The 10,927-nt window shown below is 40.6% G+C and overlaps 1 long non-coding RNA gene across 1 annotated transcript in view; it reads left to right on the plus strand.

The window, feature by feature from the left end:
- Nucleotides 1-5,295, plus strand: part of LOC116697076 (uncharacterized) — a 10,076-nt gene extending 4,781 nt beyond the window's left edge. The window contains exons 2-3 of the long non-coding RNA XR_004333908.1: nt 2,392-2,396; nt 5,185-5,295. This is a non-coding gene — a long non-coding RNA (uncharacterized LOC116697076). The remainder of the gene's footprint in view (nt 1-2,391; nt 2,397-5,184) is intronic.
- Nucleotides 5,296-10,927: the final 5,632 nt, after the last annotated feature.

The raw sequence follows: 10,927 nt of genomic DNA on the forward strand, positions 1-10,927 counted from the left end.
ACAACCACTAAGCTTTATGCAAATGATTGCGTAATAATGTCATAAATATGCAAATAAGCGTATGATGTCACCTTTAAAAATAGAAATCGCTGTACCCCCCCAAAGCTCACGGTATAATTGCCGTCCTGTAAACTGGGACATGAATAGTTCCACTCTGCATGCTGTTTACGGTATCACTGTGACTTCAGCTGGCTCTGGCTACCTCGTAATTAATTTAACTGTAGCTTCTATAAGAGACACACTGAAACACACTGATCTGAGGTTTGTGTTTGTTGTTTTGTTCAGTCTGTCTCTACCTGCTGGGGAGCCAATGCTAGCTGACCATCTGTTGGCAGATAGTAGGATGTCTTTACAGTTTATTAAACTGGATGCTCTAATTCGTTGCACCATTAGTGCCGACAGTCCATATCTTTTAAATATGCATATTGATGACAGCCTTGCAGGTGGTTCCGGTCTTTTATCATACAATAAATAAATAAATAAATAAATAAAGAAAGCAAACATATCTCACAGCCCTATTAACAAAATAGAAAAGCAGAAGATATTTTCTTGCTAAACAAAAGCTTCTCTCTGCTTACTAATTATGATTTATACCTCAAATCTTCCCTTTAATACGTTGAAATATTTCATCTAGTACAAAGAATTGTTGAATAGTTTCTCTGCTTTTACACTATTTATCATCTGTGCACCTCGAAGAATAAAAACAGTCAGAACCATTTTACCATTTCAAATGTGGATTTTCAAATTGCCTGTGTGACGTATGCGCACATACATGCAGCTCAATTTTTTTATGTTTTTGGAACCACTTACAGATTAGATGTAATAGACGTGCCGGGAAATGTGCTGCTGAAGGAATGTCAACCACATGTTCAAAAATAAATAGACCTGTGAGAATTGAAACAAGCACTCATAAGGTTAATCAAACCTAATTTCTTCATGGTTTCTCTGCTTTGGTTCCGCCAGCATTTTATTATTCTAAATTTCTTGCTGGGCAATAATAATCCAGGCATAACTAGGCCATGCCACACTAAATTAGCTGCAAACGGACGCAGAACAGAATAAGAGTGTGCCTTTCTCACCTTTTGCATAACACTTCTGCATAATGCTTTTGCATGCTAGCAACACGTGGGGGAATTAACTAATTAGAAAATGGAGGGGTGGCAGATTAGGATGGGCCTCAAATTACACAAAATGATTTTCTCTTTATGCCGTGTTTACTGTGGTCAATGCGGTGGCGGAGAAACCTCTTTTCATCCAGAGCAACTCTAGACTCTGATGTGACTAACTGACTGGTCAGAACAGAAGAAATGAAAGGTTAAGAGAGAAAGGAGTGAGGTCTGAGCCTCTTTCTCTCAGTTTTTTCTTCTCGCTCGAGGTGGCGTCTCTGACATGGCACAGAGCCAGGCTGAAGGAGTGTTAAACCTCTCAGGCTGCAGAGAGAAGAAATGACAGGACTCCCTCAAGCTCCCCTCTGTTCTTCTAATGGACTCCTCCGTCGACATGGCGGGGTTAGAAACATCATAAGTTCATATTCTCAACATGATTTTTTTTTTTTTTTTGCCTTTCCCCCATTTAGCGGTGTTGCCTTTCAGATTCCTCAATGGCTCCATCTCTTTCACCCAAAGAATCAGTCCTATCAGTGAAATCAAAGGCGATTACACAGCTCACTAGTCATTTAGGATCTCTGTGGCTGTGGTAAGTATGTAACGCAGGCCGCAGCCCCAAAGTCTCTGTTTATTCAGTGAAAGTGCTCTGTAATTTATTTAAAATAATCTATTTTAACAAATAAAGAGGTCATTGAGTGAGCGCATTGCTGCAGGCACACATTTAAATACCTCTTTAAGAGTCTGACTGGCTGACAGGCTGCCGAGCTGGCTGGACCCAGAGGACGCAGAGGCTGGCCTCCTGCTCTGAACAAAGTGATTCACCAAAATCTGAAGAGCAACATTGCATGCTTAGGGAGGGAGTACTTGCCCTCTGTTGATCTCGAAGCACTGATCACTGAGCATGGTGAAACCTTTTTTTCTTATAAGGATTTTTGGTTTGGATCCAGAAGGCTTGTTTGAAGAGGGGGTGGGCTTGGGCCCTCATGGATGTTTTTTTGGGGGGACGGGGGGGCGGGGACGACGACTGGAGTAAATATGACAGATGGGATTACAAGGAAACCCTCTCTGCGATTTTGAAGGGCTTGAAATAGAGCTGGTTTTTCCTGCATACCAGAACATCTCCCCACTTGCTCTCTGTGGTGGCTTCAGCAGCTCAGGTGCACTGTATCTACGTTATGTCTGCCTGTCTGATGGGATCTGACTGCACCACAGAGCTGGACGCATCAAAGAAAGTCAAAGAGAGGAGGCCAGTCCAACTGTAAGAGGCCCAGTTATATAAATGGAGCCAAAGTACTTTGCTTTATTTGGACTTGTTTGGGCTTATTTGTTTGTACACCACACAGCTTCTTACTTGGCAAGATGAAGAGCACAGTTTTTCCTCCCACTTTAAATACCTACAGTATGCAACTTGTTGATGTTGGGTTATAAAACAACTTATTTCCATCATTAAATCTTATACATTATGGTTTTTCTGTTATTTTAGCCAACAATGGTTTTATCAATGACTCCATTTAACTCAAATTATGAACGTTTTTCCATGCCATATTTTGGCAAAGCCGACCTGGACTGTGAATGCAGCATGCTGGCTGACTTACCAACCTATGAATCACATACATTCAGTAGATGGGTGAGATTCAAGGGCTAATAAAGTGGCTAATTTTTGAGCATATATGTATATACACAGCACACTGAGAGGGGAACGAAGAAGACTGACATTTCATCAAACTCTTCTACAACAACATCAGCGGACCATGACTGGCATCTGGTGCAATAAGTGGTTGGTGTGTAGCAAGCCTCTTCTGTTCAGGCCAAAGAAAACCAGGTTTAGTGTAACCGCCGTTTCCTCAAGCAGCCCAAAGAGAAGCAGGAGAAAGAGTTTTGCAAGATGTTGTCATTCCAATGTATAGCTTTATCTTTATGTACCACATGTCTTAAGAACATATCTCCACATGTGACTTCTGTTTTGTTGAGACTCCATTCATTAGTCACTTTTTGCTATCTGCAAGTTCCTCCTCTGGTGATGCTGACAGATAAGGTCTGTGTTACCTTCTGAACGGTGAAAAGCTCCGTCTGTATTGGCTGACATTGTGGTTTGGGTCAGTGAGACAGGGTTAGGCTGATGGATTACTTTACTAATGATTTTGGCCTGAGAGTGAGCTTGTTTTAAAAGGCAGCCATTCGGGAAGTCGGTTTGAGTTTCACACAATGTTATGGATTGGCGGAGTTGTGTGTAGAGCTCTTCTTCAACGGCCAAAATCGACACTTGATTATTTAATGTTCTTGTTTTACAAACTGGGTTTAATCTGCAGAGCAAAGAAACAAGAAATTCAACTGGCACCGCTAATTTTAAAAACTTAGAGTAGGATGGATATCTTTTTACAAACAAATCTGCAGGCAGAATGGTTGGTGCTTTCACCGTAACTTAATACACTGATTCACATTTGAGATGTTTGCATGTACTGTACCACCAGCGGAAGATGTCCTCTGTGATTGAGCCCACCCAGACTGCGGTGTTGTGAGGGAGCGTGCCCCTTACCTCCCATTGGGGGCAACAAGGTCCTGTGTCCACATTTCAAGCAGGGCTGTCACTCACAGTAGGGGAGAAAGGGTTCTGTCTTGGGGTCAACACTTATGTTCTCCAGCTAAGAAAGCAAGGCTGGCTCTCAGAGGACAGGCAGTAGTTCAACACAGCATGCATTGTGCTGCATCCATACAGGCTAGAGTGGAGGAGCTCAGGGATGAGCAGGGGGGAAGCAAAAACTGACACTGTAGAGAGTGAAAAGGAGTTTGTATCTTTGTAGTTAAACCATGGCAAAGGCTGGAGTTGATTTTTTTGGACAATGTGGATACGTTTTGGCAAAAATTAACAACACACTTCTATTTCATTCCTACTCCCAATTTAAACATGGACATGACAATATCAGTCTGATTATGTCCAAATTTCAGCCAAATTATGTGATTGGAAGTTGGAAAATGGGCTCACTGCCACTTTTTTTAACAAAAGTAATTGCACTAATGAAGGACAAATGTCTTTGACTATCATTTGAAGGCATGCTTTATAAAGGGTAAATAAACTAAAACTTATAATCTAGTTAATTAATTAATAATTAATGTGAAACATTCCTTAGGCTGGTGTGTATCCTTACATCCCTCTTAATCTCAGTAAAAGATTACATTTCTTAAAACTAATTTACTTTTACAACTTCATTCTTGATGGATGACAGTTATAAAATACTAAAATCTGCATTCATTGATGTGTCTGGCCACTTGGGGGCAGCACAACAAGCTGTGTTAGCAACAAGCTACATATCCAGAAGGCATAGAGCAACATTAGCAATTATTTGGAGTTGTGTTTGTGTCTAACTGATGTCCAATGTTTACTCTTCTTTTAGCTCTACTTTGGTCTCTTCCAACTCATGAGGAAAAGATCTGTTCTTTTAGCTGCTAAAACCTCCACTATGTTCACCAGGTCGTCGCTAACTTTGTCTGTCTGCCAAGTTTTTAGAGTTTACATTAAAAACAGCTGCCTTGTGTAGCTGGTAGTGACACTGACGAGGGAACTAAAACAGAAATGGTCCATTAAATAAAAACATTGAGCTGAAATACTCCATGAATCTGAGAGTAACTGCGAAGTTGGGCGAGTTCATTCAAACAAATTACACTGAATTCATGCATTAACACAAAACAATTGATTAGAGCAGCTTTAAAAGGTCCAGTGTGTAACTTTTGTAGTTGTTCATTATCAAAATCTGTATTGTAATACGTTAGCCGGTGAAGGACATACAGGATATTCTGCGCCGCCTTTTGCATTTTAGCTGTCACTTGATAAGCTCAGAGGTGCTGCTAATACTGCCAGTATTCGTTGCGGCCCGGGCAAGTTTAAAGAAGGAAACATGGAGGTCAACACATTATCTTAATTCTGGAGTGGACAAAAAAAATGGGAAATTTCGTAGACCACCAGGTTACAGGGGGCAGGGGAGAGATGAATGTTTGGAAATAACAGTCTCGATACACTACCGGCCCACCGGGAAAATTCCTGCCTCCACCTCAAGCACATCCACGTAAAAATTTCAGAAAGTTTCAGAAACAGAAGTCCTCTTCTTCGCCCAGAAAAAGCAAAAGGATACTGAAAAAAGCAAAAGACCGGCTTTTTGAAGCGTGAAGGCTACCGTAGCCGTATTACGTAATTTAATCTGCATAGTGCGAGAGAGATGATTGCAATATATGAGAAATTCCTACACAATGGACCTTTAATTAGTTACCTACTAATATTTAAAGCAGCAGACCAGATGCTTTATTAAAAACATTCTGAAGTGAGTCTAACAACATGCTTATTAAGGACTCATAAAGCATTTAAAGTAGTTTATTAACCTTTAAAAAATCAATTAGTTCCAACTTAAACACGTCTTCCTGAAAGTATTCCTTCTCAGAAAGTGTTTGCTGTCTTTGGATGATTTTAGGCAGGTTGCAGCTCTTCTCTGCACGTACACTTATGTTGTTATATCTGTTTCAGTAAAGGGCAGAATGTCTGGTGCCAATTTGTCCATCTTTGAACTTCTAATTGAGTTAGCCAGGATTAGCACGCATAACAGTCCTTCTATGAGTCTTGAGGAGATAAAAGAGGAGGGGGGAGAGTAAAAGATGCAGAGCGGCGGATCAACACATGTTTGGGCCGGTGTCACCTCTTAATGTAATTTTGGCACATGGTGCTATGTGCTTCTTCTGGTGTAGAGTTTCTTTTAAGTGTCTAATGCCTGCGGTGGGTGAGCACCCACGGGGGACAAGAGAGGTCAGTGTTTTGTGTGGAACGTGTGGAGAAGGTGTGGGGGATCTTCCTGTCATTCACCGCTCATTCCTCTGAGCCCCGCTGACCTTTGACTCCCCATGCAGACAAGCCAACAACCTCACCCTCATCAACTAAGCAGAACAGCAGTGGATCTTATCTGCTAGTGACACAGTTACACTTGATAAAAAAAAGAAAAGTGCAAAAGTGCAAAAGTGAAAATCAGAAAAGAAATAATGCTTGGTGAGTGATGCTTTTCAAGATATTGTAAGATGAGATTTACTATTCACAACTTTTGAAATGAGGACATTTCAACTTTAGAAAGGGCAGACTGTGAGATTAAGTGTAGATCACCTTATTTTAATTATGTTTATTTGGATGATTGATCTGATTTATTAATGTCTATGCATAATGCTTTGCACATTGCTATGACAGTTAACAATGTGTGTATGCAGTCATTAAAGTACCCAAAACCTGAAAGTAATTGTAATGAAGTAACTATCCAGTTTAACAGTTACCCAGTGTTACAATATTATCAATATCTGAGTTGTCTGAGTTATCTGAATTAGAAGTAATTGCATTTTATTTGCAGATTTCTTTGTGAGTTCATGTAAAAAGAACAAGATTTTAAAACCAGAAATAAGATAATTTCATCTTAATGTGTCAAGAAATATTTGTCTCTCTTTTCTGGATGTAGTCATCCAAGGTATGCAGGAAAAGGTTAAGATAATGTCCAAAGGGAAAAAATTGAGCCATTAACTTCAGAGTGATGCTAAACTGAATGGCCAACTATTGGTCACCTGGGGGCGTCCGATGGCTGCCACTCAAACTTTCCATCTCATTAATTTCTCCTTTCTCTTCTTATACAGTATAAACAAATGTAGTGGGAACCTACAATCATCGTCATGATGACACAACTTCTCATGCGCGCACACACACACACACACACACACACACACACACACACACACACACACACACACACACACACACACACACACCACACACACACACACAAAATGCCCAACTGGCAGCCATCTGTTGATAATCATTGCCCAGTCTCAGCAGAGAACTTGTGATATTAATATTTCCTCACCATTGAACAAATAAGCTCTAATAACTGCAAGGTACTTGACCACAGGAGTAGAGGAGATGTGCAGCATGAAAGGAACTGTGTGCACTTTGGTTGAATCTGCGTTGTTAAACTTTCCATAGTATTTTACCCCCCGGCATATATACTGAAGAAGAAAATCTACTTGAAAACCCACCACCCATCATCCCCTAAAACCACAAAAACTTAAACAGAGAAAAAACGTTATAAATCACTGCTTAAAAGAAGATATAAATAGTTAATACACACAAACCCACACAGACACACATACTGTACACACACGTGCACTCACATACACACTTAAAGCTGATGCGCTGCGGAGGTGTTTTCAGAGCTGCAGAGCATCGAAGTCTTTCATAAAACACTCATTACCTCTTTACACGCCTTTGTGACCTGCCAGACCCTTGGCTACTCTGCCCTTCTCTCCACACACCACACCCACACACACCCCCACAACCACACACACACACCCACACACACACACCACACCCACACACACACACACACACCCCACACTTTTCTAGTCCAATGAGAAAATACATAAACACTAAATGGGATTAAAGTTTAAAATATTAAAGCTACCTGGATATTTTTTTCAGGTAGGCTCTTTTGGAATATGAATCACTTCATGCAGTCTTTTAAGAAAAGAAAAACTTCTTTTGCAGCAAATACACCAACTAATGTTTGACCTGTGCCAAAACCCACCACATAGAAGTTTGAAAATACTTCAACGTTTGATTCTGTGGAGACATTCGAGAGCAAATAAAGACTTGGATTCACACCTCAGCCCTTAGAGATAGCCGTGTCCCCTGAATAAACTGAACACGTTATTCTTTATTTCCCCATAAATTACATATTACACTAATCTAATACAAATTGTACTCTCAGTGCAAGATTCGCTTTGCAGTGGGCGACAAAGAAAACAATATCCCAGTCAAGGTTGTGTTTAAAAAAAAAGAGTAATAAAATAAAAAGAATAACTAGCACCCTGAGGTGCTCCAGTTTCTTAAAATGTGGTCAAAGCAGAAATATATTTGAGTCCATTTGAGACTCATAGAATGAAATGCGTCTCTACTTCTTCCAATGTTCAAGCCAAGTTTCAACACCCTAAGGTGGTTACATCAGTTCCCTAGGCGCAGTGAATAAGGCGGCTCGTTCAACGACAGCGTTGTTTTTTACAGCTTAGGTCTTATTTTTGTACTTTTGGCCATTATTTCTCTGTTGTGATCTCATTGTACTGAAGTAAACGCAGCAATGTTGCTTTAATCAAGTCCAACAAGGCAAGAAGCACTAAAGGTCAGTTGATCAACCAGGCAGTCAACAAGCCAGTCGTTTAGCCAGATTATCTAAAATAAGTCAGTCTATAAACTCCTGATGAATGTGGATAACAAACAGTTTAGGTAATAGATGTTCTGTTTCCCCTTATTTTCTTTTCCAATTTAGTTAATCAAACTCCCAGTTAGAACCCTGTACGATAGTCTGACTGCATGTGTTGCTGTCTGACATCTCATTAACGTTGTCGCTGCAGTCCCAGATCTCAGTGATACTTATTCCTGCCGCTGGTTTCATGTTATTAATGGATGTAAAAAATCCCAAAATTGGCTTTTGCAGAAAATGTTTTGTTGAGGAAGGACGTGTTTGTTAGACCTCAAGGATACAAACAATGTGTTTCGGTTTCTTAAGAAGAAAACTCCACCTTCAGCCTGCAACTATTTTTGTTTAAGTAGTTACTTTCAGCTTCTCAAATGTGAATACTTGCTTTTACTGCTTTTTTGTTATCTAATACACAAAATTGAATATATTTGGGTTTTGGACTAATGGTTAGACAGAAAACCAATTACAAGTATATAGATCAAACAATTAATTGACTCATCAAGAAAAGAATTGGCAAAGTAATCAATAATGAAGATTTTCATTACTTGCAGCCCCTAGTACAATATTATTATAGATAGGAATGATGGTGAAACTGTGACTTAGGTTGAAATAAACCCTAGTAAAATTGTCATTTGAAGATTTGTGATTTGTTTACCAACATTTGAATCAGCAAATTCTACACCAGCAGCAGCGTGACAAAGCTATTTTCTCCACAGTAATGAATTTAGCACAAGGCACTTCTTCCTGCCTGCCCTCAGAGCAAAGTGAGCAACCTGCTCAGGTTTCACCAGCCAGGAGGACCAGCCGAGGCAGCTCGGACTGATTCACTTCCAGCAGATGAGCGGAGAGGATTGGGGAAGAGGTCAACTGCACGGTGGGGATACCATGACAGCAGCTTTGCCAAAGACCACCAAGGTGATCGTTAGATGAAACGACGTTCTTACGCTCGCTCCCCGAGGGCAAAGAAACAGAGCGGGTGCTGGTTGAAGGAGGATATAGGTGAAATGTCTCACTTTACTTTGGAGTGTGTTCGGTTTGTCTGTGTGTGGAGACATCTTCATGCACTCCGCCATTTACATTCAATACACACACTGTACTGAAATGAGCTGAAGAGAGGTCGGCGTTGGAGTGGTACATATTCTATAAAGGCATACTTGTTAAATCTGACTTGAGGAAAACTGCAGCGGAGTCAAGGGCGCAAAGAAGGGAAACAACCTCCATGATGGATGATAGAGAAATAAGTATCTGGGCTGGGGGGGGGGACTTCTAATTACGAAAAGGGAGGCACACGCTCATTCATCCCAAGGGGGGCTCTCAGAGCCTCAGCCTCATGAATTGAATAGTGTGGTGAGGAGAGAAGGGATGGACCAGAAGTGGCACCTTTGCCAACCACAGCACCCAAGCCACCTCGACTCCCTTTACCGCGTGCGAAGGCTCCCTCCACGCGCATCACATAATCACGCCCTTCTCACCACCTCCGGGGGTTGTAGTCAGATTTGTATCTGACTACAACCCCCTCCCCCCTCGCTCATTTATTGCCTTATAAAAAGACTTTTGGTCAGCTTTTGCATCTCTAAAAAGAGCATGCTGATTTTCCCCCACATAGTGCTCCATTCATCATAAGCTGGTGTAGGGAGACCTATTGCTCTTAAATTTCCAGTAATTGGTGTGGCAAAGCTCCAAAGGTTGGCACTAATATTAAAAGAAAGTAGCACAAAATAATTATTTCCTGAGTTTCCCGCCTTTGCCACCTGGTGTTTGTGTAATCAGTTATGTTCCAGCACGGGGATGTCTACATATGTCTTTGTTTGGTTACAAACCAATTTGTCACCTTTTATACTTTCGACTTCCTCTTAGGTCAAGAGGCCCCTGCGGCGCCCTAAATGCTCTCCACAAGCTTATGAGGCTTGGTGGTGAATCTGATGCCTGTAAGGCATAAATCTTCCTGTCAAACAGAGAGGGAAACCATGATTCTTTGCCACGGAGTCCAACGTTGCTGAAGTCTTATAAGCCAACAGATATGAGGTCATTTTCTAGCGTCCACTTGTTAGCATTTATTTAATTGTGACTGCAGTGTTTGTTTGAATAAGTTGTCAATAATGTGATATTTAAACATCAGATAAGCTTTATGTTTGTGTGCATGTTCATGTTTAAAGTTTACATGAGCTGTAAGTGCTAAATCCTTAGAAGAAAGTTATCTCATTATCACCACAGGGCAACTTGGTTTTTGCAAGAATTTCATGTTGAACTTAAAAATGAAAACTTGGAAATGCTCCTTTCCTGCTTGACCACTTTCTCAAAGTGGGCCGTTGTCCAGCAGCTACATGTAGTCACTTCACGGTTTGTGTTACAGTGCATATTGACATTTGAAGTTAATGTTTTGAAATATCGGCCAATCACATATTTTGACAAGACAAATGTGAACTTCATTGAGTGTTTTTGTTTTTAGGTGAAATGAAAACATGATCTGATGGTCATTTACAGTAATATTTTTTTCCAATGTGCATTGGTGAGTATACACGCTGTAGACGTAAAAATTAACTTCAAAAAAAG

This window comes from Etheostoma spectabile, chromosome 10 (genome assembly GCF_008692095.1).
Source record: "Etheostoma spectabile isolate EspeVRDwgs_2016 chromosome 10, UIUC_Espe_1.0, whole genome shotgun sequence".
NCBI classification, from domain to species: domain Eukaryota; kingdom Metazoa; phylum Chordata; class Actinopteri; order Perciformes; family Percidae; genus Etheostoma; species Etheostoma spectabile.